The 26,324-nt window shown below is 41.3% G+C and overlaps 1 protein-coding gene across 1 annotated transcript in view; it reads right to left on the bottom strand.

Moving 5' to 3' along the window:
- Positions 1-26,324, bottom strand: part of syn2b (synapsin IIb) — a 92,494-nt gene that overhangs the window by 64,183 nt on the left and 1,987 nt on the right. The gene's annotated exons all lie outside the window — the stretch shown is intronic.

The following is a 26,324-nucleotide window of genomic DNA, read 5'->3' as shown; positions in this document are numbered from 1 at the left end:
ATCTTTATAAAGAGGCAACACACACACACACTGACCCGCAGATGTGACCTGAGAGGCCACAACAAGCTGACCTTCCATACTGTAGCAGAGCACAGATTCCAGTCATGATAAATGTGTCGGTTTGTGTGTTTGCAAGGCTCTACGGAGAGATTAATCTGGCTCGATCGAAAGCAACTGGCGGTGTTCGTGGGTGGGAAGACTTAGTAGTAAATCCTGCTAGTTTATCAGGTGTCTGTGCAGAGTGGGCTGGGGGGGTATAGTGTAAACTACTGATAAAACTACAGGTGAAAAGAAGTGACTGTGTGTATCAGAGAAGGAAGTGGCAGATTGTACTCTCTCTGTGCGAGACAACCACAAAAACGGTATCAACTGTTTGTTCAAACACTGATAACTGACTTCTTGTGGTCAAGCAAATATGAAATCTCGGGTTTTGACACCAGAGACTCTGGTTTGCATCCCATCTCCTACCAGCAGTTAAAGTTGGTTTACTTTAACCACGACCACTATCTTTCCCTAGCCTTAAGCAAGTAACTTCAGTAGCCTTAACTTAACCAAACAGGTGGCGGATCAGAAAAGGCATCCTGTCATCACTGTGTTTACCAGGTTACCAGGCAACAAGCGCAGATGTGTCAATTTTACACATCGGGTTTTTTGTACGAATTAAACAAACAAGATATAACATGTTAATTAGTGAGCTTTAGAAATGCTGTTAGGTGGATTTTGTTACCTTTGGACAAATCCAGGCAAGCTGAATGAAAGTGAATAACGGTATTTCTCAAAATGTCAAACTACTGCTTTAAGGCATGTAGCTATTAGCTTGTTAGTTGACCCGAAAAATGTAGAATATCTAAAGGGGGAAAATCCTACCAGCATTCTGCTATGCCATTTTGATCATGTCATAGCAGGGTAAACACAGGTGTAATTGATCAAATGAATTATGGTCCGGTTATATTCAGTGTGTCACAGCCACTCCAGTGAGCCAGCATGCACAATACCAGAGCCCCGGCACAGGTAGATGGAACAGGGCCATAATTATTAGTGTTATTAATTACACCTGTGTTTACCCTGCGATGACACGTCAAGATGGCTGCTGTGAAAAGGGCCTACTGTCTGCGTCATCGCAGTGTGTGCAGATGAACAGCGTTTGGCTTCCTTCTGTGTTGGCAGTGCCCGGAACGGCCGGCGGCACGGCGGGGAGGCCAGGCGCTCTTTGTCTTCACACACTGCGATGACGCAGAGCTGGATGAAAATCAGCAAAGTTTCTCTTTAAAAAAAGAAGATGAGCTTTTTTTTTCATGCTGAGACAAAACAAAATAAATTCAGTTGTCTTGGAGTCACATCACGCAGGAACTTTTGCCATATGGAAACATCAAAAACAACCCAAGGTCCTCCTGATCCATTGTGCAGGGAGGTCGCGGGATAACTCAGCTAAATAAAATAGACATTTAGCGACACCCACAGTCTGTTGTACATCAGCAATTAAGCAAAGATCCAAAGCAGAAGTCTCACTGGGGTTGTTCAGCTCTTCATGTACGCACAGCGCATGCCCAAAGACACGAGTCCCTTAATGTGGTTTCCCTCTTTCATTGTTCTGCATAATGGCTTGTCACATAATGACAATACCAAGGACCTCTGCTTCTTTATGGTTCACTGCAACTTATCAATTGCAATGCACCCGACATTGTTGTTGTGTGGGTGTGATTGTGTGTGTCAGAGATCGAGAGAAAGAGTTCAAAAGAAGAGAAAGTATCACACTGACTGTACAGAATATCAATGAGATGTTGTTTGTGTCCGTCACTCTGAAAATGTTCTTATATAGCATTATTACAAAGAGAGTTGCATGTTGTATGATTCAGGAGAGTTTTGGGGCATTAGGATCGGCACATAAGATCAAATAGAGTGCACAAAAATTGCACTTAAGTTACATATTAGTGTGTGCCGGCATAGAAGAGGCTAAAAAATTGAAGGCACACTAGCGAGACAATGACAGCAGAGGTCCTCCTGTTCCACATCAGCTAAGGAAATTTATTAAAACACATTTGTTGGAGCTCAAGGACACATATAGTAAAATGTATTTTGGTGAGTAATACTGAATGTAATTATAAGTTAAACTCCACAGGGCACCTTTATGAGATATAAAAGCTGAGACAGTGTCTCAGAGCCAAGAAACCAGCTTGATCATCCACAGTTTTTAACCTGGACTTGGGAACAGTTAAAATTTATATCAGCAGGACTGACAGATCTGTGGGGCCTCGCAGGACGATAAGGAGTCAGAAGATCAGCTATAGACTCCGGCACCAGACCAGGCAAAGCCTTGTATGTGATTAACAGGACATTAAAATGAATTGTAAAAGAGATGAAGCCAAGATTGGGGTGAAAAACATGACTCATCACAACTCAAATCTAATCTAGCTGTCACAATGGTGACTCTCTGAAGGGTGCCCTCGTCCGGTAGGCTCAAAGACTGTGATGGTGGAACAGGGAGCAATTTGAGCAAAATTTTACCATTTTAATAACTTCTGTTCTAATACCTTAATAACATTGAATTAAATGTAGCCATGTCCTTTTCCTAAAACGTCCTAAAAAAGGACTTTAGCTCATAAAGGATACATTTTTCTCAGACAAATTCTTTTTTTATTATTAAGTTAATTTTCTTTTTGCATGAGAACAAACAAAAAACATCCCGTCTTTTTGCTAAAAATATAAAATAAACAACACAAGAAGGCAACAGCCGTGGAAATACAAGAGTCTAAGTGCACTGCTAGAGCACCGCTATGTTGACTGCGGGGACACCAGTATTTCCGTATGAGCACAACAGTTTGATGTACTTATCTCATATTCTCTAAAGCTCCATGCTACACTGCAGGCTTTGAAATTCACATTGTACAAAAGGTATCGAACACATATAGGATGATAAATGTTGAGTCTTTTGTAGCCCAATAAGCTGCAGGCAGTAACATCCCCCCTGGGACTCAGTGGCCTCACAGTAGCTTCACGTACTCACATTGCTGAACCAGCAAGCTGTCTGTTAGCTGATTTAATCGACAGATCTATAAAACTGAGTTTCTACACAATAAATCACACAAAAGCACCACTTTAAATCTTCTGTTTACCAGAGATGTGCTCATAAATTTCTTAGAAATAAGTCATTCAGCATGAAAAAAGCATAAAAAAACAACTAATCGACTAAAGAAATCTGAATCGACTAAGACCAAAACGACCGGTTAGTCGACTAATATTACCTAATATTACCCTAATATTACAAATAATACATGAGCCAAGCAATAGCTCAACACAGCTGCAGCATTTGGTGCACACATACAGTACACCGGATGTATTTTCCACTCTGATTTTCCTCCGTTTGAACGTCTGTATCTGAATCTGAAGGGGCCTCCGCCTCGCTGCCGTGACATTCGTTCTTTCACTCGCTGCCCCTCCTCCTCCGCCTTATCTTACTTCCTCACTTGACATCTCTTCCTCTCTCTTTCACCCTCTCATCCTCCTGCCAGTCTCTCATACTGCGTTTACATGTGTGTACGACGTGTATGTGTGTGTACAGTACAGCATGTGTGTGAGATTTGTCGAGCCGTGGCATGGCTGAGTGCAGCGGCCCTGAGGCAGTCATGTGCCATGGTGCACAGTCGGACGATGGAGACACGTGTCAGAGATCTTTCCGGTTACTATTCAGCACTAACCTGTCTCTCTCTCTTAAAATCGTACACACACACACACAATTCCTCTCCATTTGCTTATCCTTTACGTCCTCCTGAGCCTTTTTAATGCTCTTTGTTGCTTTCTCAGCATCTCTTTTCCCCTGTCTCCCTCCATTTATTTCTATCTTTCTGTTTTAGTCCACCATTTCCATCATTAAACATATTTTTTCCAAACACCTCAGTTCTACACTTCAAACCTCTCTAATGTCCTCCGTTCACTTTCGATCACCCTCTGCTCTATTTCACTAACACCTAGTGACATCACAGACCCAGCCTTCCCTCCAGTCTACCCTTTTTTTATTTTTGTCTCTCAAATCCTTTCCTCTGCACACCGGTTATCATCCCTCTGCCTGTGCTCTCCCCAGTCTCCTCTCTTCTCTCTGCTAAAGGTTGAAATGTAATTATTCTTCTTGCATACTTATGGCCACAAGACATTGATGCTAAATATTCTGTGCTCACTTCTGTTTAGAAGCCAAGGGCTTCAACAAATAAATTGCATTTTCCCATTTCAGCATCTATTTCCTCTGGGTTGTTTGTCGCTTATGAGGAATCACCACACAATAACAAAGCCGAGAACCATATCTATCTAGCCAAGGTAAAAATGGTCACACTTTCATTTAAAGAGTGCAAAAAATAGACTGAAAATACAGTTTTGTCAAAAATCACGCCTTTGTGTGTTAGTATTTGAATTACACCAATGGGAGAAAAATGACTCCAGACAACTCCCCTGAGAGCGTTATGTTTTACACGATTAAAAATGTACTTCGAAAAAAATAGAGTATAAAATTCAGTGTCCATTTTGTCAACAAGAAGAAATCAACTGTAATATTTTTATGGTATTCCTTTAAAAGGGACTATTTGTAACTTTCAGAAATGCTTCTTAACAGCGACACCTGTGGCCGTGAAATCAACTAAAGTCAGCGTCGGGCTTGCGCTTGCTCGCTCTAAATATACCTGAACGAGCATCGCTCTAAACAGTGAGGCGACACACGTCAGCTAAAACCACAATATCACTCTATATTTCAGCTGCTTGGCAGCAATGTTAGCTGACCAGACGAAGGTCTCTCCATGAATCACTGCTGATACTGTGTTTGCTTTTCGAGCCTCAGCGCAGGCTGAGGCAGCGGGGCTCCACAGCGAGAAACTTGTCTCCCTCCGCCTGCACAAATGTCCACTGTACATTCACTAGATATTCTCAGAGCTAAACTAACTCTTCTGCAGTGTGGAGTGAGCGCGCGTTCACGTCTAGAGGTGGAGCGAGTACGCGAGAACGCGCACGCTGTCTGAGTGAAGGCAAGCAGGCAGCGGAGCAGGGACGCCGGCCACACGCGAGCGCGCATATGCGAGCGCGCATGTGTCCCGACCCGGTACATTTATACGCTTAAAAATGTAATGGTTGACATTTTTTTTTTTTTTTTACAATTTTGAAATAGAATTTTTTTTGCCAGAATCAATATATTTGCTTCATTTGAATCAATGAGGAGGTAGAAGGAAGTTACCGCTTTTAGCTTTTATTGATGTAGTCAGAGTAACGTGACGTCATATCCGTTCCGTGTCCGTCAACCAAAACAAACCACAGCTGGCCGCAACGAGGACATACAAAACAGCGAAGGGTCCGCGTGGATACGACTTGAACGCTCACATATTTTAATCCAAAGTGGTAAACACTAGACATACAGTAAAGTATGGAAATACTATATTTAGTTTAAGATGTATAATCTTAATTAGCAAAATATTCTAATTGTTGACCAAATAATCTCACCATAAAGTCTAATAATAGCTATTGTGGAGATTTTGAACCTGTCACACATGGATCAAATTTTTTGCTTTTTATGATAAGCTTCCTACAGCTGCTAACTGGAAGGCTTGTAAATGTAGATTTTATTTGTAGGGTGAGAGATTAATGATGAACTTTATTAATATGCATTTATAAAAATCAATGGAGAATAAATACAGATTATGTGCATGACGGATAGCTTCAAAATATGTCAGTCAGTCAGTATAAACATGTCTGCCTCTTGAGAGGGAATACCTAATAGTGCAATATGATGCTGAGCAGATTCCACTGGCCTTAATAAATTAACACTAATAAAACAAAATCATGTAATGTCCCAGGGGATAAAACAAGAATAATTCTCCCCAACCTCTGCTATCTGTGGGACTTGCAGCTCTTTTAATTGCCTTGACTGAAAACGTATTATCTTACTTTTTGACTTATATAACGACTTTGCATGTTTTATCGATTTGAGTACCTCTATACTGTATGTCTTAATGAATTTTATGCTTTTTTCCCTTTGTGAAGCACTTTTAGCTGCATTTTATATATGAATGGTACTATATAAATACAATTTATTATTATAGTATTATTATTAAAGGAACAGTGTGTAACATTTAGGGGGATCTATTGGCAGAAATGGAATATAATATAAATTAAGTATGTTTTCTTTAGTGTATAATCACCTGAAAATAAGGATCATTGTGTCTTCGTTACCTTAGAATGAGCATTTTATATCTACATAGAGTCACAGAGTCTGCCATGTTTCTACAGTAGCCCAGAAGAGACAAACCAAACAATGGCTCTAGATAGGGCCTTTTGCATTTTCACGTCGGCCACCGTAGTTCTCCTACACGCTTGGCACACGGTCAAAGTTTCAATCGGTTGCAATCTTTCAAAATCAATTGAGCACCGGAAGGTGGATCCTAAAGGGTTCAACAACATTTTGAGATACATAATACACTACCCTGCAGTTGACAAAAAATTATTTAGCTTGAAGATGATTTCCCCCTCTGGGCTGCCGCTTTTCTCTTTTATTTTTATTAAAGCTCACCGGGAGATGAATGGTGTAACAACGGGTGACACTTCATAGCCACTGGGCTGAGAAGGATCAAGATGTGTACGATGATTAGAAAAGGACAAACCGAACAGGTTGAGTAGGGAAGCTGATGAGAGAAATTATATATGAGGCACAGTATACAGGTCTTGTCTTGCGGCCAAAAGTCAATGAAGTCAAATGTGGATCTTTGATCAGGCGGAGGGTTTAAACCAGAAGGCAACATCACTCCAGAAAGCCGAACCTCCACAGCCGCTACACCACCTGCTAGGAACAAGCTGGAAGCAGATGATGGGGCCAATCAAGCCTCTTCACTGCTGCCTTAAGAGTCCCAGTTTGAAGTTCGATGATTTGAGGATTCCTGCCGTGTTGCAGATTTAACCGCTATTTCACCGCAGCCTCTTCTCTGCCCTTTACTCTCAAAGGCAAGCAAATACATGCACAGCACAGTATATACTGCAGCTCCCCGTCGGCAGAAGCAAAACCTCAATGTGGGTGTTTGAGACGAGCTCAGGAAGGAGGATATTTTCTGGTCACGACTCAGGCAGCGCACTCTGCATATGCAAACACACACACACACAAACACGCGCACGCACACACACACGTTTAGCTAAATATCGACGTGTTGCTGCCATAATTCTTTAAGCCATTTAAGAAAAGTGCTTGCTGACAGGTCATGTGACTGCCCCTGATGTTAAAGGCAAGCATGTGAATGTTGGATATAGTGTATATGCAGAAGGCAGCCTTCAGCACACACAGTCAGTTGCTGCACCCACACCTACAGTGCATGCACATATGGAAACACACACACACACACACACACGTACACACGCTTATCTACAGAGAACAGAAAACAGCCCCCGCAATTAGTTTTCAGGTTCAAAAAAAGCATCTTTGTTGTGTCCCTTCTTCTCTCCTAATCTGTTTAGCGCAGCGGTAATTATTCCTTTAGAGGACGGATGAGGTGTAGTGACCTCCGCTCCCTGCTATCACATACAGTAGTTCAATTACATATCCATTTATTTATAAGGCCTCTGTTTGCAGACAGGATGAATAACTGAAACAATGTTGTGATGTAATATATATATATATATATATATATATTGCTCTTATTATAAGTATGTATACCTATATTTATACAATATATTAGGGCTGTCAAATTGAACACGATAATAACGCGTTAACGCAAAATCGTTTTAATGCCACTAACACAAACAATCTTTCGGAGGTTGTAGCGGGCTCAGTTTTAAAGCTTGAGCAAAGATACTGGCATCATATGAAACTAGAGAAACCCAAGTAAGCCATTGGTACCAACCATGTCACACTAGCTTTTCGAGGCTAGATAACGTTCCAAACTTAAGCAAAATTTTGGCGAGGAAAAACTGCCATGGTGATTTTCAAAGGGTCCCTTGACCTCTGACCTCAAGTTATGTGAATGAAAATGGGTTCTATGGGTACCCACGAGTCTCCCCTTTACAGACATGCCCACTTTATGATAATCACATGCAGTTTGGGGCAAGTCATAGTCAAGTCAGCACACTGACACACTGACAGCTGTTGTTGTCTGTTGGGCTGCAGTTTGCCATGTTATGATTTGAGCATATTGTTTTATGCTAAATGCAGTACCTGTGAGGGTTTCTGGACAATATCTGTCATTGTTTTGTGTTGTTAATTGATTTCCAATAATACATATATACATACATTTGCATAAAGCAGCGTATTTGTCAACTCCCATGTTGTTAAGAGTAATTATCTTCCTTTAAGGTACATTTTGAACAGATAGAAATAGTGCAATTAATTTGCGATTAATCATGGACAATCATGCAATTAATCGAGATTAAATATTTTAATCGATTGACAGCCCCACTATATATACGGTAGTTCACACATCATTGCTGCCGGAGTCGCACTGCTGGACTTAATGGTACGTGTCCACAGGGGCGTCTTTTATCGCAAGGGATCGCTTGCTTCCCAGCATTGGACGCTTGATGGGTTGCCACTAGATACTAAGCCCCAGGCACCTGATTGAACGAACGCTGTCTTTATTTTTGATCAACAACGGTTAGTTTAAAAGTTTCTTGGGAGTTTCCAGGGTCGCGTCAGACGCCCCCTGATTTGCATAAAGAAGCCTAGACCTCAAGTTTATGCAAATGAGGAGCAGCCAATGTGACGCCCCGTCTCTCGAATCAAGCCTTCCGCTACCAGAATGTATTGCATGGTTGCTTACATAGCTTTGGAAAGTACGAAGCCCGAGGACACGTACCATTAGAGTGTGTGAGTATTTAGTGGGTATGTGCATTTAAGTGTGTGTACTGTTTGTTTGTAGGGAGAATCGAGAGGAAGCGATCTCCCGCTTAGCCTTTGCAGTTTGTCGTGTCTCCATATTGACGGTTTGACACTTACACCTACTACAGTGCTGCACGTGAAGAGCAAGCTATGCACCATATGTGGTGTGTGTATGTATGTGAGGGAGAGAGACACACACACACTGAATAAAAGAGGGTTATTATACCGTATGTCTTTGTGTGCTGTTGAGGCCCAATTTACAGAGTCAGGACATTTTGGGAAAGGGAGGACATTTCAGCCAGTTCGCTTCTGTAAAGGGTGATTTGGGATTAAATCAAATGATTTCAATAGAATTGCAGCGGTCAGTGAATTCGCTTGTGGAGGTAAAGTCAATTTCTCATGCCTCGTAGCTTTTCATTATATCCTACGAGGCATGTAGTTGCAGTGGTTAAGATTATGATTTGGTGCTATAGGGCGTGCGTTATGTCAAAGGACCTCACAAGTGTAGAAGTGCAAATATGTGTGCGAGTATGTGTTTGTGTTAACTGTGCTGTATTTCCTGCCAAAATGCACCACTGCACCTTACACCATATGGTCAAGTGAGCTATTTAAGACCTCATCAGATCCATTTGACGCTTTGCTGCAGCTGGCTGAAACCCTGAAAGCCTGGCGGGTGAATTAGGCCTTGCTGAATTTAAAACTAGTCCCACTTTCCACCTACTGTCTTAAATGCTGCTGTAAAAATAATATTTTCTCTTGATTCTAAGAAACAGCTTCTTTACAATGTGGTGTTTCAGTTTTGAGAGAGGGACAGGTTTTTGCAGACACTAAATTTGGCAGACGCTGCAGAACTAGTGGTAGACAGATGCCGCCTCTGTATTGTATAACAGTATATGTCTGCGGTTTCCTTATTGCTGTGTGGTACCCCGCTGCAGAGAGTGATGACAAAACGCTGTAGAACCAAGGTCAGAGCTGTCTCATTATCTAAACCACTTCATCTTCCACAAAACACTTTATCTGATTAATATTACAGCGTAAGAGAGTGGCCTCTGCAGAATCTCGTCTTGCAAACACTGACAAAGCGTATAATTTCATAACACTGATGTCACTGAGGTTTGAGGTTTCGGTGGTATAGGTTGGACTAATGTGAGTCAACCTGCAGAGATTTTATGACAACATTGGAGATAGTGATTTTGCTTGGAGAAGTTCTGTGTGGAGTTTACATGTTCTCCCCGTGTTAGCGTGGGTTTTCTCCGGGTTCTCTGGTTTCCTCCCACAGTCCAGAGACATGCAGGTTAATTGTTGACTCTAAATTGCCCGTAGGTGTGAATGTGAGCTTGTATCATTGTCTGTCTCTATGTGTCAGTGTGTACTCCGCCTTCGCCCAATGTCAGCTGGGATTGGCTTCAGCCCACCAGCAACCCTGAACAGGATAAGCGGTTGCAGATAATGGATGGATGCACCTCCATTCACTGGATTAGCTGAAAGCAGACATTCCCATATTGCTAGTTCAATAATTCAGTCTTGTAAAAAATTGCCATATTTCCATTTATAGTATCTCTATAATAATCTAAATTAAATATACAGTGGCAGAGGAGTTTATCCAATGCCCCTAATTCTGTATCACCAATCTAAAGTTAAACAGATTTTAGATAAAGATAAAGTTGGATGGATAAAACATGCTTTCTCTTGTGTGTTAGCTGATATCGTACAAGATAACTGAGATGGATAATCTCCATCATCCCCAAAGTTTGTTCTGAACTTGACAAAACTGCCTCTTTGTGCTATGCACACATAATTTACAAGATTAAATTTGAAAACACTGCCTTCATGTTAGACATTCAAATACCACATAAAAAAAATGTTTCCAGAGGAACACAAATGTTTTAAATAGGGCTGTCAATCGATTAAAATATGTAATCGCGATTAATCGCATGATTGTCCATGATTAATCGCAAAATAATCGCACATTTTTTATCTGTTCAAAATGTATCTTAAAGGAAGATTTTTCAAGTATTTAATACTCTTATCAACATGGGTGTGGGCAAATATGTTGCTTTATGCAGATGTATGTATATATGTATTATAACAACACAAAACAATGACAAATATTGTCCAGAAACCCTCACAGGTACTGCATTTAGTATAAAAAATATGCTCAAATCACAACACGGCAAACTGAAGCCCAACAGGCAACAACAGATAAAAGCTATCATGTATTTTCGAGACGCGCCTTGGTGATGTGCATAAATAAATAATAGGCAGAGAAAACGTCTTGTACTGTATCCGACTTTTTGTTGTAAATCAAGGTCCCGCCTGGTAGCTAATGTTGTGTGGGCAACACCAAGCCAGCGGCTCAGACGGGCTTTAAGCCTATCTGATCCTTTGATGGATTGGAGCCTCTCATTATGTGGCTTGAACTGAGACAGCAAGAGGAAGCAAGATGGGGAGAGAGAGTAACAGACACTGAGAGATAGTTACCAGGGGAGAATAAGCCTGGAGCCCTATTTGATGCAGCTTCTTGTTATAGCCCACACCATAAGAAGCTAATGGTTATGGATGGAAAACAGGAATCGCTCCTTCTGCTGAACTCATTTTCCCTGCATCTTCTTTCTCTCATGTCTGTCTCCCTCTTTCTAACCAGCTTTCTCTGTCACTACTTCTGTTATCCTGTCTGGTTTCTCCTTTCTCTCTATTTTCCCCCATTATTCCTGACTTCCTCTCTCTCCATCAGATACCCCTGAATCCCTGCTGACTTCCAAAACTAACAGTGCTTCACATCGACCCGCGCCTAATGGAGGCAAACAAAGGCGGGCTGAACCTACTCCTCTCTCAGCTCAGACAAAAGGGATACACCGAGGAACAGAAATGGCTCTCCATCTCAATTGTGCTAGAGGGAATTCACAAAACCTCAGAATTAACTTGGGGAGCCCTCAGCCCCGTGTTTAATCACACAGCGGACTTATATATGCCATTAGGTAGGTGCTTCTTTCCGTACAGCGCTCTGGGTACATACAGGGTTGGCTCAAGGGGAAAAACCCTCGCCCAGTCATCTTATTGCATTGCACTGCTCCTGAGCTGATCAAATTATGTGTACTTTCAGTGCAATTAGAGTGTAACTTAATGGGATAATCTGCAAGACACAAGGAACACTGGGCCTCATCTAAGAACCACTCGTACCAACAGATGTGTGGCACATATTAGGGATTTAAGAGAATTTGTGACATTCACCAAATTTCTTGTACTTTTTTTCTTGGGTACGAAAGAAATTCACGACTGTATATAAAGATGGACAGCGTGTCTCCACATCCTCTCACTGTACAGAAGTGAGGCCAAAATATCCCAGATTCGGGAGCTGCCATCTTGAGATTTTGACGTCATTTGGAGCCAGAGTCTGCACAGTAGTGATCGGGCGGTGGAGCTGCAGGATCGAGGTCACCCGCTCCACCCAATCACAAGCCGAGCACGGCCGCAGCTTGTCAGCAAGAGAGACTCACAGCTGTCAGTCATGACGTCTCACCCCCCTCTTTATCGCATTAACATTTAAGTTAATTGGACGTGTACTTTGACTTTTTAGTTTGGCCCATGTTCCATCCGCTAACATAGAGGAGGCTGGATTTATGAGCTATACTGCAGCCAGCCACCAGGGGGCGATTGAGATGTTTTGACTTCACTTTTGTGGAGCTGTTATGTCGTCCATCTTTATATACAGTCTTTGATCCAGACCTGTCAAACTGTCTGTTGTATTTCGATAGATGGGAAAATAACTGATTTGACCTGAAATCATAATGCATTCATTAATTTGAATTATTTTAGGGTTTAAATATGATATGAGAAACTCACTAAAATAACATATTTAACTGAGAGAAACTTAATAAAAGATTATTATTGTGTTCACATCATCCTCATCATGGCTTGCCAATTTACTGAGGGTTGTTTTTAGATCTGAATATATTTATAGGCATATTTCAATACAGAAAATGTTCTCACTTCGACAGCTGTCTCAAGGACAAGCTGGTCTATTTAAGAGAGTTTAGTGAATCTGAGCAAACCTCACAGAAAACAGTCATGGTACGTGTCCACAGGCTCCGTCCTTTCCACGCTTCCCATTAATAATAATAATAATAATAATAATAATATCTTGGATTTATATAGCGCCTTTCATGAAACCCAAGGACGCTTAACAAAGACATAAATAAATACAACAAATGTAACAGTAGCTAGAGGCCATAGGCCTTGGTGAAGAGGTGGGTTTTGAGGAGTCTTTTGAAGGTGTCCAGAGATGGTGCATTGCGGAGCTCTATGGGGAGAGAGTTCCAGAGGGTGGGGGCTGTCACACTGAAAGCTCTGTCCCCAAAAGTTCTCATTCTTGTGTGAGGGATGGAGAGCTGACCCGTGCCTGAGGATCTAAGGTTCCGGGGCTGTGTGTATGGGTGGAGGAGGTCAGATAGGTACTGAGGAGCCAGGGCGTTGAGGGATTTGTAGGTGAGGAGGAGGATTTTGTAGGTGATGCGGGACTTGACCGGGAGCCAGTGGAGGTGGATGAGGGTGGGGGTGATGTGCTGCCAGGGCTTGGTGCGGGTGAGAACCCTGGCAGCCGAGTTTTGCACATACTGGAGCCTGTCCAGGGCTTTGCTGGGAACCCCGGACAGAACTCCATTGCAGTAGTCCAAACGGGAGGTGACGAAAGCGTGGATGAGGGTTTCTGAGTGATTGCCGGAGACGTGAGATGTTTTTGAGGTGGAAGAAGGCGGATTTGGTGATGAACCTGATATGAGATTGGAATGATAGTGTTGGGTCCAGGATGACACCCAGGTTGCGGACTTCCGAGGATGGGGAGAAGGAACAGCCATCAACATCCAGGTGGAGATTCATTGTCTATGTAAGCAGGTCATTTTCTATGAGGTCCAGGACACTTTATGTGAATCAGGGGCATTAGGCGTGACTCGCTGCCTCTGGAAACTCCCGAGGAACTTTTAAACGAAGCGTTGTCGATCCAAAATAAAGACAAAAAACGTTTTCTATTTTCGTGAAAAAGGAGAAGAAAGTTTCCAAACAAGCCGCCATGTTGTTTCCGGTTTGACAGCTGGGAGCAGGAGCCCATGAGGGAAAGCTTTCGTCCAATCAGGTGCCTCGTGTCTAGTGGCAGCCAATCAAGCGCCCAATGCTAGGAAGCACCATAAGAGAAGTGAGATCATTTTAGGATAACAATATGAAAATGTTCTTGCATAAGGCCCATTGAGTCTCTTTACATACACAAAATGTGAAGTGGGTAACTACAGTACAGCGAATATTAAGGTATTATAGGGGAAATTTCACCATGTCATAGATATCGTTGAATACATTTCCCTGTCAATCCTCTGAGAAGAGTCAAGCACTGACTTCGGTGAGGCTCATGGAAAGTGTGCTGCTCTATGATCACTTTTAATAGGCTGCAACTGTCTACTGAAGATGACAATACAGCATATAGCATATCAGCCTCTAAAACGCAAAATTAGTATGTTTCCATGGCAACTCGGACAGAATAGACAGAACATGGGTGTCTTTGTGTTGCTATTAGATCAGAGATGAACACAATTTTTGGGAAGAAGTTATGAAAACAGTGCAAAACCATTGTTTTTTTATTTGTGTGTATGTGAGAGAAAAAAAGTACACAAAATGCAGTCCCTCAAGACTTGTGCTCAATTTGGTAAAAAAAAAAACAGGCCAAATAATAAGGAGGTCAAGTAGTGTGTCCCCTCACTTGGACCACAACTGTCCAGATACTAAGGAGACAGGACAATAATAGCATCATGTTTTGTGTGTGATGTCAATTATGCCTCCTCCTCCACTGTCATATTGTGCAGGAAATTAGTCAGAAATGTGATTAATGAGATGGTATAACTATGCCTATAAGTCTGGGCACAGTTTTATAGCAAGCCATCCATCTTATGAATCCCATTAGGTTAGAAATAAATCATTAACACAAGTCAATATTGAAACGGAGGAGTGTTGTGAGGAGAGGGGTAGCTACAGCCTCTACCCGAGCTTGTTCCATAGTGACAGGAGCAATTTAAAACTTCCATATCCTAAGAAGTTTATTTCTTATTTGTTGGAAATGTAATCAATTACCTACAGTACAGTAGTTCTCACCACACAATATATCATTATTTTACACAGAACACCTACAGTATGCATGTGGTCCACTGCGGCTATTAAAAACTGTACTGGATGTAATTGCTGGCGACTCTGCTCAGCTGTAATTAGAGTCAAGGAATTAGTTAAATATTTGCGTTTGCTTAATAACTCCCAGTCCTCTGATGGTGATATTACCACAGCAAGTGCCAACACTGCTCTCTCTCTCTCTCTCTCACACACACACACACATGCACACACACACACACACACACACACACACACACACACACACACACACACACACACACACACACACACACACACACACACACACACACACACACACACACAGGCTGCTTCTCTTTATTCAGAAGCAAAAGGAAAGTCATGTCAGACTCAAACTAAAGGATTATTATTATAGGACGACATAGTCCACACTAACTAGGGTAGTAAATATGTACAGTAATAGAATACAACAACAACATAACAATATAACAGACGTGCTTAAGCGAGATTTGATCGACAACTTAGTTATTGCTAATTGTCCCACCGCTGCAGTTACAGTTGCTATTGGCTTTAATGCTATATAATGCTGGTCATAATATTTAGCAGGTCAGTTTATATATTAAGGAATTAAGTAATCATCAGCAGGAGCACGTACGAGGTTGCTCTTTTTTTAAACACAATTTGTGACTGCAAACATGCATTTTAGCTACTGATTCATTCACAGCTAACAACTCAACCTTGTGGAGAACCAACAGCCCGTCAAATGTGTGGTGAATGAGTTGCAGGTTCAATTAGGTGCTTTGCAAAATCTTAAGCGTGATTTATGGTTGCCGTATCCAAGAGGGTCGCGAGTGTCCGCACGGCCAAAGTGACGTCACACCATCAAATCCGTCCGTGTACATCCAATATTTTCTAACTACATGGACAGTCGGTGAATATGGAGAACTTTGAGGAGCTTTGGGAATGTTGGTTTGCCGCAAGGAGAAACCCGCATGGAGAATAAAAGATCCAAACGTTTCCTAGTCACGAGTCCTCGTCAGCTCATGTCCACAGGACCGTCCTTGTGGAAAGTATAACTGGAGAAAATGACAGAGGTGGATATTCAAAACAATCCAATTTGACGCCCTGCCTCCTGCATTGTAGCAACTGATAAAAAGAAACAATCCCAGCTCAAGGTCAAGGACTTGCTTGTGGGCTTTCAACCGTATTACATGGTCCTCATGAGCAAGAAGGTTACCCAGTTGTCATGGAGATAGATATATTGTGTTACTAGCAGTCGGTTTCTGTTGGGTGATCTGTTGCCAGTAGCAACCCCTACTGGCACAGTCCTATAGCAGTTTAACTGACACGGTTTCATCCTCCGTTTTATTAGATCTCCGTCCTAGAAAACACCGACAGGCTTCTTTTATCTACTCCCCAAATGCTCTTGTTGGAGCTTCATTTATAGAGACTCTTTTTATTACAACTGGTTTATGATTGTTGATTTTACTTTAGAAGAATTGTTTTTTTTTTCTATGATCAGATTACTGCTAACCAAGATATCCATTATACAAGCTGTTTGGAGCTAATGTGTTGCTATGCAATTATTGGTATTGGGTTGTGTATTTTACTCTTTCTACTATTTTTTTATGTGTATATTTAAAAAAAACTGGCAAAAGTTGTCAGGGTTTGAACTTCCATAAACCCTCTTTCATTCTTCTTCTCCTTCAAGGAGAGGCTGTCTGAAAACGTGCCCCGTTATCCCCATATCTAAATGATTATCACGTCTCTCCTCCTCTCCATGATGGCAGGCTTTTCACTGCACCTGTGAGTGTGGCCGTTTGGAACAGCTACAGTACAAACACCTCTGGCGTGGCTGAACAGCACCTCGTACAAGATCCCGTAAAATCCCCATTTATCCACAGTCACATGGCGTCTACTGGCCCCCCAAAAAACACAATCATTACAAACAAGAGAAGAAGAAATGAGCCTCATAAACACTATAATTTGAGCCATTTGGTCCAATGAAAATGTAAAAGTATCAGTATATTATTGTCTTTCCATTCACATTTGCGCTGCTGAAAGCCCTTTAATAACGTAAGAAATCAAAGAGATGTGCTTAATTCTGTAAATACATCAGCTTATCGATTAATTGATTAATCGTTTGCATTTTGTCACGGCTCCTAACTGAATTTGTTAATATTTGTTACACTTTGTATTTCATGCTGATAAATAATGTCTACAGAATTCAAAGTGAGATGGAGAGACACGTCAAGAAGGAAATTTTACGAGTGAATGTATAACTTTCTTAATTAGCCTTAATTGTTACATCTATTCGTGCAACTTTGTGCAGAGAAACTACATGTAAACCGCAAACAGTTCTTTGTGGTAAAAATCACATCAATGCCTCTTTTCAAACCAAACATTTTCACGATTATTGAGGGGGATTACCTCTGTTGCCATAGCAACAGTGGGCTATTTCAACAGAGGCTGTGATGCTGATTGGTCTCTTTTATGGCCCTCTTAGGTATCTGTGTGTGTGTGTGAATGCCTCATCCGTAGTAACGGGTTTATCACTGGAATACTGCAGAGGACTCAGAGTAGCACCCGACACCAAAACAATCATCACTACTAATGGCACAACCAATACAACCCCTGCTGCTTTGTGTTATTGTATTTTCTCTGTTGACCTTTTCTATGTGTTTTTCGTTGCAAACAGCAGATGCAGTAAAGGTTACTCCGTTGGTTCAATCAGTACAACGTAACACACACAGCTACAGAAGGACACAATGAGCCTGACTGCCTCATCATTTCTAGTTTATCTTGGTTGATAAAAGAGAAGGTTTCCTATTATAAAAGTCAAGAGTTCTACCAAACTCTACCTTGCTCGAGTCTCCTAAAATTGAATTATAGATTAAATGGAAATATCTTGTATTATGACGGAGTAAAAAGATGATGTAAAGTAGCTCCAATACAGTAGATGCATCTGTACAGAACTGCCCTTGTTTGTTACTAGTGGCCTCTCATCCTACTGAAGAGGCCATTTAGAATTGAAGAGGTCTGTTTGTACATTGTGCACATGCTACAATCAGACTGAAGGGCAAAATGCAAGATTAGATTAAAAAAGAAATAAATTGAAATATCTGGCCTGCCTCCTCGGGCATTGGCATTTCATCTGATGCCCTTATCATTGGAGACAAGTTGATTTGTACATCATTAGTGATTACTAATGTGAATAAAATGCACTTTGAAGTGCAGCGCTTCCATATACTTTACAGTGTTTACTCTGCAATATATTCAATTAGCAGCATGTGAGGGTACTACAATATCCTCGAGTAAAATATTCATCCTGACCGCTGCCTTAAATAGTGGTGTGTGGTAAGTACAGTATACTACTGTCACAATATCTGCCTCACTTTTTCCGCAATCAATATAAGACATATTGGATATATAGAGCATACATATTTACAAAACATACATGGGAAAAATGTTTCTATCCAAGGAAAGAGATGGTTAGATTAGATCTAGATTATTGAATAGAGCGTCTCAAGCGGTTTGTCTCTTTCAGTTTAATGAGGTGTAAAATGTATGGAGCTAGTAATGGCTCTAAGTGCTGTGTGCTTATCTAGTTGTCTTTACAAAATGTCTGCCACAGTTGAGAGCATGAAAAAAACAGCAACGTCATGAAAAAGTAAAGGGAAACAAAGTGGGGTATATTTACTTCCTATCGCATTTAAATTAGCTAAAAGGCTAACTGCTCTTCTTGACATAAATGTAATGGGTGATCTTTAGTCCTAACAGGCCTTAGGGATACGTCTTAAGACTCTTAATGCTGGTTATTTGTCAGTCGGCATTGACATTGCCAGTGCTACAAATTTGCATTCACATTAGTCTGTTCTCCTGGGAGCGAACACAAGCCTCTGTTTATCTTGGTACTCCTCACAGAGACCGTATGGAATACATAGGCTATCAATTAAAATGCTAATTATGAAAACTGCACTATAAAACCAGCGTATGTTTTACCATTCAATAAAACATGACTAAATATATATATATATGAGTTTTCAAAGACTCTGAAGAAAATGACAAATAAATTATTGAATAGATTTTATACATATTTTATTTTTTTTAAATAATAACTTTGTCAATGGGTCTTAATTTACGATGCCAATTATTGTGTTTAAAATTTGACACCTAAGAGTTTTTCGTTTTTTTACATAGACGAGCCCCAAAAATCACAAGTTTAAACTGAAACTCATCCAAAATACAAAACAACATGTGTTGTTTTTCATTGCAAAACAGCTTATATGAGGGTTTTCTGATCTGACCCCACTAGAGGCAGGATAACATCTCTTCTCAGTGCCTTCCAAAATAGTGAAACATGTTAAAGATATTATTAATATGACTGCTTCCTGATCAGCCACCGTGACAGTTAAGGTTAGGCTCAAAAACTACTTGGTTAAGGTTAGGAAAAGATTCTGGCTTTCTAGGATCGGTTGTGGCCATGATTAGAGCTGCGTTGTCGATTGATCTGTATATCGTTTTTTTCAAAAAATCAATTTATCATAAAGGGCATGAAAAGTCCCAAAATGTTAAAAAATTTTCATTCCAGTGGACATAACTGGAGACATAACCAGTGGTGGGTAGTAGCACATTACATTTACTCCGTTACATGTATTTTTTTAATAAAGAGTAGTTGTTTTGCAGAATACTTTTTACTCTTACGCGAGTACATTTGCCAAATAATAATTACTTCTACTCCATTACATTGGAGTACACACTTCTCACTACTTTTACTGATGCATTTAGCTATAAATCATTTTTGTATTCAGCTGAGCTCACACACAACAGCGACTGTCCAACAGCGAGAGATAAGATAGCTCACTAGCCAATAACAGCACTGCAGATAGAATGGTTACGGAGGTGTGGCCCGACCGACCGCCTCCACGACCCACCTTCAAATGACTACAGTTCAAGATCATCGTCTCCTTCAGAAGAGGCACAAGCTCATCCCTCGCCAAACATCCAGAACCTGTTTGCCTTTCAAATGACAGGGAACAACAGTCATATTATATGCTGCCTACTTTGTCAGCCCAAAACGGCGGACATCTCAACCTTCAAGAGCTACACATCGAATCTGAGAAAACATGCGAGGACCTATTTGACCGTAACACATTGATGCAATAAATTGCATCTAAAGCAGTTGCTCACTTTTTGAATAGTTTTCACTCTTACTCAAGTAGTCATTTTTATGAGTAGCTACTTTTACTACTACTTGAGTCAATATAATTATTAAAGGGACAGTTTGTAACTTTTCACACGTATAAATCTACCGGGTCAGTTTCCCATGCGCGCTCGCGTGTGGCTACGCTGTTCAGACTCAGACTCCAACACAAACTACACGGAAGCACCAAAACCTCAAAGTTATATCTAGAGAAGCCCGTCTTGTTAAACAGGGTTGGCCGCGGTCGGAGGACGCGGGGGAGACCGTAGCTTTGGTCTCCATGGCCGGAGTCTCTACTGTACTCTGCTCCTCTGCCTGCCTTCACTCACACACTGCGCTCGTTCTCGCTCCACTTCACGTTCATGTGCGCACACTACACACTGTAGAAGACTTCGTAGCTCTGAGAATATCTAGTGAATGTACAGTGGACATTTGTGCCGAACTAACTGCTGCAGCTCCTCCAGACCAACAGAGGTTTTCCATGTCTTGTGAAGTGACAGGGCTCCTAGCCAACACTAGGATCAGCATTGATTCATGGAGAGACCTCCGTCTGGTCAGCTAACATTACTGCCAAGCAGGTGAAATATAGAGTGATATTGTGGTTTTAGCTGACGTGTGTTGCCTCACTGTTTTGAGCGATGCTCGTTCATGTCTATTTAGAGCGAGCAAGCGCGAGCCCGACGCTGACTTTTGTTGACTTAACGGCCACAGGTGTCGCTGTTAACAAGCATTTCTGATTCTTACAAACAGTCCCTTTAAGTAAAGTTTTTGTTTACTCTACCCACCACTGGACATAACACACAAGGCCGCTAGAAGTCCTTGTCAGGTAAAGGTAAACATACTGTATTAGCCATCTGAACAAATGATAAATGCTTTAGTTTTTCTTGTGAGGACAGCCGCAGTTGAACCCCAAAACAGGCCTAAAAACATACATACAAACGATCACGTCCTAATTTGGAAGTTACAAGGTTACAAATTTTACCTTGGAGTTGTTTCTGTATCATTCCTTGGGCTGAAAATGCCACTGGTCTAGTAACAGCCGAGAGGTACAAGACAACAGGAGGTCAAAACCAAGACGACCTTATAAAGTCGACCAGTCAGCCAGCGGGCTGTAATAAGGTCAGTTGCCAGCGTGTGTGCGAGTGGACCTGCAGCTGAGCACCATAATGCCACAGATAATTCCTAATAACTGCCAGGAAGTCAAAACTACATCCGGCTGAAGTCACAAGCATCCTTACGTGACTTGTTTGCTGTTTATAGTTAGATGCACTGTACTGTGTGTGGGTGTGTTGTGAAAAGGTGTATTTAGAGTGCATATTTTTAGCAAATAACCTTTAACAATGAACTGCTTTATTCCCAAACCACAGTTCTATAGTAAACTCAGAAAGCAGAAAAACGAGAAAAAGCACATCACCGAAAAAAAGCTGAACTCTCTGTGAAATCTTTGTTTTCCCATCGTGTATAATTATATGACTGAAAAATATAACAGAGCATGCAGGTGCTTGTAAATTTATGTGTGGTGTGTGTGTTAGACGTTGATGGAGATGTACGCGGCTCCACCTCGCCACCTGCTCTCACTGTGTACTCCTGTCTCCACCGGCGATCGAGAAAATTAAAATGATGCGCATGCATGAATGCAAGCACACAGTCGCGCACAAACGTAATGCTCTTGTTTAAATTCAATGCACGTTGTTGTCATCATACTGAAAATGTGAATGATTAAAAACAGTGCCTTTTCTGCTCGGCAACCACAGGAAACAAAATGACCCCAATCCAAACATGGTGCATTTTTTTCTTGTATTTTGTAGTTTTTATGCGTGTGGAAAAGTCAGTTTGTGGAAAAATGACGCAAGAGAATAACGGTTATGCCTCCAGCACTTCTGTGAAGCAGTTTCAAATGTTTTTACTTGTTGGCTAATCAGTATGCTCTCAAATAACCAACCAGTCAAAGCTAGAGCTTTAACTGCAGGGCAATTGGGTGACAGTCATCATCAACCCCTGCGTGTCGCACAACTGTGCGTCAACCTGCAGTCAAACCAACAAAACCCTTCGCCATGAGTCACATCGAAAAGTCGACGACCCAAAATAATCTCCTCTGATAGGTGCTTATGCAATATAGGTGGTAAATAAGCTCGCTGGTACTTAGGCATAAACTGCAGAGCGCATACTCAATAGAATAACAGAGAGATAAAGAAAGGGAGAGCAAAGAGAGGCAGCGAGAGAGATGCGGACGGATATAGAGAGCAAAAGGAAAGAGAGCAGATGTGGCCTTTGGGCTGAAACTGCTGAATCACCATGTCTCTTCTCATTACGTCATCACATCAGGAACCCGGAGCACTTTCTCTGGAGCCGCGCACGGAGAGACTGTCATGATAAAAGGCAGAGAGAGGGAAGCAAAGAGGGGGAGAAACGCACACACACACACACACACACACACAGAGGGCGAGACAAACAGGAAAGAGCGTCACATGGACATCCGATAAAAGGAGATTCCCAGATCATCTCCCTCCATCTTCCTTAATCCGCCCCTCTGTGCCGATATCACCTTGAAAGGCCCTGGAGGACACTGTCTCTTCCTTCAGCCACCTCAATGGGCTCCAGCTCTGTTACATAAGGACTACACGAGGCTACTCAAACACAAACACACTCGCATTCTGAATCGCCTGCAAAATACACTCACTCTTTCATCTCGCAGCTTTATTGCTGGACTCCCATTGTGGCCTCTTTCTGTGGCACAGTCAGAGTAAGCCATCACAGAAGCACAGTCGATATTTGAGAGCTCCGAGAATGAGCAGTCAGACGCAGAGAGAATCATGATACCTGCGGTCGCTTATATAACTGCCTGCCAGTACTTTAAAAGGGGATGCTATAGCATTATCTAGATTTATAGCACATTTGTAACTGCGTGTTTAATTTCCCTGTCTATTTCAAGATGCAAAGTTTAGATGAATTTAGAAGGAGAAGCTTAAATTAGGGAATAGAAGGAGTTTAATTTTGGGAAAAGGCGAATGAGGGTAAACAGGACTAAAATAAGACAACCAGAGCAGGAGACAATAAACGCTGCATTGCTTCTTATTACCATCATCCTCTTATTATTGTAACTGACAGGCGGAAATGACCAATACTAATTGCATGTCTTTCCCTTTTAGACTTCCTATCAATCTATTCATCAAACTTTGCTTGTGTAGGTAGGGATGGGAACTGATTTCAGTGAAACCAGTGTCATTATCAATTCAGTTTATCCGTCTAATTCTTTTTTTCGATTCCCTTAATGATTCTGCCTAATAACATTTGAACATATTAAAATAAAGGAAGCAGTCCCGAGTCAAGACCGCCAAACAAAGTCATTTTTGAACAATTTTGAGGTAAATATTGGGGTAAATTGGCAGTAATTCCAAAGAAATTTCTAATGGGTTTCTTGCTAATTATCACCTAATTACCATGAAATTTGCGGACCTATAAAATGAAGTGTTACCACTGATCCTACTATAATGAAGGCATGACCTGCCTTACTGTTCCTCTGATTGGCTTACGATGATATTCTTACCCTAACCCTAACCAATCTCACTCCTCATGCCTAAACCTAAGCAATCCAACCAACGAAGGCAGGGAGTAATAGCCAATCAGAGGCAGAGTAGGGCGGGCCATGCCTTTGCTATGGCAGGATTCGTATTTTAGCCCCCCGGGCCTTTCCACTCTACCTAGAGCTGGTTGTGGCGCACCGCCACGGAGGAAAAGCACCCGGCGTGGGCCAGCCAGCGCCGGGGAGAGGTATGACGGGATTTTCTCATATAAACGTCATGATGCATGAGTTTTTGCAACGCGCAACTGTCAGAAAAACATGCCAGCATACTATTATGATGGATTGGACAATTTGGAACTGGTTCTCAACTGGAAGCGTTTCTCGATTCCCATCCGTCTATGTTTAGGTGTAAGATGGCCCTGTTTGTATTAGATTCTTAGATTAGTGGTCTGGTACTCAGCGGTATTACGGTAAACTGGGATGATTCATAGAAACTTCGTATACGCCAAAATGAAACGTATATTTATATTTGGTTTATAAAGCCAAACACAGATACACATCCATTTCACGAGGGGCTGTTTCTAAATCATGCCAGGAAGTTATAGTAGTATTGAACGTAATGTAATATAAAGAAGTAATGTTCCCTCAAACTGATCTTAAATATCAGAAAAACATGCGCTCATTTTGAATGACCTTTGTGATTTAATTCAAAATGACATGAAGGATAGAAGTTTCACGATGATGAAGATCACCAAGTAAAAGTCTGGCTTCAGGCCGATGCTATGAGTGTGTGCAGATATCAGCAGTGTCAAACAGACAATTATGTCTCATTTCTGACTGATCGGAGTTCAGTCTTGATGAGAACGACATGCAGAATCATTACAGAAGAAGAATTTCTATTTTGCAAGTTATATCGCTGAGAGTCTCTCGCCCTTTACCGAGTGGAAAATCGATAACATTTAGCAGAATGCCTCTCTGGCCCCGATGCGTTAAGGGAAGCTCTGCCCCCCAACCCCCCAAAGAATCAACATTAATATTATATTTATGTTGAGCTCTTTGGATGACGTGTTGTTTACAAACTAAAACGGAGGACTTCTGGAAATAAGTTGCAAATTCCTTGCATTACATTTCTTAAATGTTACATTACATTACTTACTTGGCACACTTTGTCCTGCAACAAGCTTGCATTTGTATAACAGGATTTTCTGGTGTGGACCAGGACTAAAATGTAGCAGACAATTTGCAAGAACCTGAAAACGTCTACATTGTCTACATCTATACATCTATTTTACAGCATTCACTTAGCACACATTTGTATTGTAACATGAATTAGCAGTCACCGCAAAGTCACTTAATACCTATCTCTATGCAGACTGTCTCACAAATGTAACGTAATTAGATCTCCCCTTTGTAAAACCACAGCACATCATATAAGTCAAACCACATTGTTAGTGGCAGTTACAAGTCCTACTGTTGTAGGCCTTATGGGGTTTTAGTAACAACAGGCTACAGTGATTTTAAAAGGCAACAATATGGTTGTAAAAGGCAGCTAACTATGGAGGAATAAACGCTCTAATGTTTTCTTTGGCTGTGTAAAGTAGTTGGCACTTGCTCATGTGTTCAGCAGGTGCAAAGAGAAACACAAACCTCTCTTCATCTGTTTCCACTCGGATTTGGCAGTTTACAATTCAAATGAGCAGAGTCTGAAAAAAAGCACATTATATCCAGATGTACAGCATATGCAATTCTGACGTGTTGTCATTACATATTTTGTAAAAAGCAAGACTTCATTAAGTAAAGCCATGCATTCAAACACCTCTTCTCTGAATGTAAGCTGCCGCGTCTCACATTCAGACCTCACCACATCATGATGGTGGCAGCCATCCAATCATAAGCCACCAAAAACACTCACAGCAAGAGACACAGGATTACCATAATGCAGAGCTGCCAGTCACATTCAGTAAGTTCTGTGTGGTGGAACCTCAGCACTCATGCATGTATCCACACACATGCATAATGCACCACTAAGAGAGATAATCCTGCTCCGATTGTGTTGGACATAATATCCACTACACTAAACAGGGAAAACCATACAGTCAGTGTGTCTGTAACTCAGACATTACTTAACCTCAGGGTTAATATCTCCAGTTCAGTTAAAAGCAAAAGCCAATAATACAGATAGGATTAAAGAGAATGGAATTCATGCCAAAGTGGGTAATAGTGGCAATGCATTTTACATTTTGCAGACACTTAAATCTCAGTATTAGACACCTAGAGTGGCAAGATCCCAAAGAGGGATGCATTCTGGGCACTAAAACACTTAAATATATTCATATGTTAAAGATTTACTGAACTAGAACTTTCCAATTAAGATGCATTTTCAAACAGAACAGAGTCACCTTCCAAAATCATTATATATAGCCAATATCCCCAAACACCAAACTCATTGATGTCCAAACTCTTAATGATTGTGAGTCTGTCTGGGACTTCTTGCCCTTGTCGGCTTAAAAGCAACTTCATTCAAACAGCAACAATCTCAACTCAAGGCCCGCTTATTCTTTTCTTTCTGCCATGCTTTTGACCATAATTACGTGCTTTTTGTTTGTAATAGTAAACACAATCAGTTTTGTGTAGGACAATAAACA

Source organism: Sebastes fasciatus, chromosome 1 (genome assembly GCF_043250625.1).
Source record: "Sebastes fasciatus isolate fSebFas1 chromosome 1, fSebFas1.pri, whole genome shotgun sequence".
NCBI classification, from domain to species: domain Eukaryota; kingdom Metazoa; phylum Chordata; class Actinopteri; order Perciformes; family Sebastidae; genus Sebastes; species Sebastes fasciatus.
This window is presented reverse-complemented; position numbering and strand designations above follow the sequence as displayed.